Here is a 2,151-nt window from a genome sequence, read left to right as displayed (position 1 = left end):
CTGGCAGGATCAACCAGGGAGCTGCGTCAACTAGAGCTGAGCAGCCGGCCGCCCGGGAGTGTGTCCCAGAGGCCCGCGCGAACACGCAAGCGTCCGCTCAATTATTCTGCAAACAGGAGGAGGCTGAGCTCCCCTGCACAATACACCTCGAAACCCTCTCAGGTCCCGGCGGCGCGCAGCGCCGTCCTAAGTACTTGGTCGGGTTCGAGAGAGGCGCAATCGCCCGGAGTTAGGCGAGTAGACGCTTTAGGTGCGACCACCCGTGCTCCCAACTGAGCTTGCCGCTGCCGACAGAGGCCCGGGAGCGTGCTGTCGTGGCATTGCCGGCGGGAGACAACACGCGCCACCTACGGTGACCGGCAGCTCCAACGCCAGCGCCACAGAAGGGCAAAGGCCCCACGTGGGTGCCGAAGCGAACTCTCCCAGCACAGCGCACGTGCCAACACGTCTGCACAACTGCGATACAAACCACCAGCGAGAACCGCTGGGGCGACCGAGCAGCAGACGGCGTCGCGGCGCCGAGTGCCGGGCGGCGGCGCATCCTCAACGCACACAGTCCTCAATCGGACCAGCACACTGCAGATGTCCACCGCGCTTCGCACCGGGCGGCGAGGACCCACTTGGCTGCACGGCGCCGCGCGCAGGTGCCCCGGCGCGCAGCTGCGCCGCCTGCCGCGTCCGTCGGCCGGCGCGCCTGCCACTGGGCGCCCCCACCAGCCGGCTGTAGCGCGTGCGCCCACGCACCGCGCGGCCAGCACGCCGGGCGGCCCCCCCTCACCGGCCGGGGACAGTCCCACCCACCCACAGCCGCGTATCGCTTCACACCCAGATTCACATTCACGTTCGTTGGTATGGTGGGGACCGCTTCGTAGCTGTACCGATCGTTGCCCTCACAGATGTACCTCCAGCAAGGACAACCGCACCACAACGGGTTACCAGTTGTTCATTTGCGTAACGTCACCAGTAAACGTACACGTCCATCCCCGTTTGCAAAGTCAACTATTATTGCATGCCTGCCTGTCAGGTGTCAAGACACACTACATCCGCTCACATCCACGCAACAAAATGTGCCCGACTAGAGGGCACGTGGAAGGTGCCCCCGTACGTATGCGATGTCCCACTGCGCGACCAACTGTCAACCGGCCTCTGTAGCATGTCGCAGATGTGGAACGCGGGGCACCGTGCTATCACATTGTGTGAGAAGAGACTACTACGTCTGCATACACGCGCCACTACATGAACAGACGGCTCATGCTGATCGCCATCCACTGCGTCCATTACTCCCACACGTCTCTATGGCGTACCACACTGCAATGCAGCTGTTATGGGGAGATGACACGTAGCTGTGTACACAACATTCTGAGCGGGTTGCGGTTGGACAATACATTACTGTAACGTGTCATATGCCAATTACAGAGCAGGGTAAGGCACAACTTGGGTTAGGTTAAGGCACAACTTGGGTTAGGTTAAGGCACAACTTGGGTTAGGTTAAGGCACAACTTGGGTTAGGTTAAGGCACAACTTGGGTTAGGTTAAGGCACAACTTGGGTTAGGTTAAGGCACAACTTGGGTTAGGTTAAGGCACAACTTGGGTTAGGTTAAGGCACAACTTGGGTTAGGTTAAGGCACAACTTGGGTTAGGTTAAGGCACAACTTGGGTTAGGTTAAGGCACAACTTGGGTTAGGTTAAGGCACAACGTGGGTTAGGTTAAGGCACAACGTGGGTTAGGTTAAGGCACAACGTGGGTTAGGTTAAGGCACAACGTGGGTTAGGTTAAGGCACAACGTGGGTTAGGTTAAGGCACAACGTGGGTTAGGTTAAGGCACAACGTGGGTTAGGTTAAGGCACAACGTGGGTTAGGTTAAGGCACAACGTGGGTTAGGTTAAGGCACAACGTGGGTTAGGTTAAGGCACAACGTGGGTTAGGTTAAGGCACAACGTGGGTTAGGTTAAGGCACAACTTGGGGGTAGATTGCGGTGCAAATTGCGTTACATTGCGGTGCAAATTGCGTTACATTGCGGTGCAAATTGCGTTACATTGCGGTGCAAATTGCGTTACATTGCGGTGCAAATTGCGTTACATTGCGGTGCAAATTGCGTTACATTGCGGTGCAAATTGCGTTACATTGCGGTGCAAATTGCGTTACATT

General features: G+C 57.4%; 1 non-coding gene across 1 annotated transcript in view; it reads right to left on the bottom strand.

Annotated features, from left to right (window-relative positions):
• LOC126112713 (small subunit ribosomal RNA) overlaps window positions 1–20 on the bottom strand; it is a 1,908-nt gene extending 1,888 nt beyond the window's left edge. Inside the window, exon 1 of the ribosomal RNA XR_007524524.1 lies at window positions 1–20. This exon is cut by the window's left edge and continues 1,888 nt beyond it. This is a non-coding gene — a ribosomal RNA (small subunit ribosomal RNA).
• Window positions 21–2,151: the final 2,131 nt, after the last annotated feature.

This window comes from Schistocerca cancellata, unplaced genomic scaffold, assembly GCF_023864275.1.
Source record: "Schistocerca cancellata isolate TAMUIC-IGC-003103 unplaced genomic scaffold, iqSchCanc2.1 HiC_scaffold_205, whole genome shotgun sequence".
In the NCBI taxonomy this organism is placed as follows: Eukaryota; Metazoa; Arthropoda; class Insecta; order Orthoptera; family Acrididae; genus Schistocerca; species Schistocerca cancellata.
The sequence above is the reverse complement of the archived record's forward strand: the minus strand, read 5'-3'. Positions and strand labels throughout refer to the sequence as shown.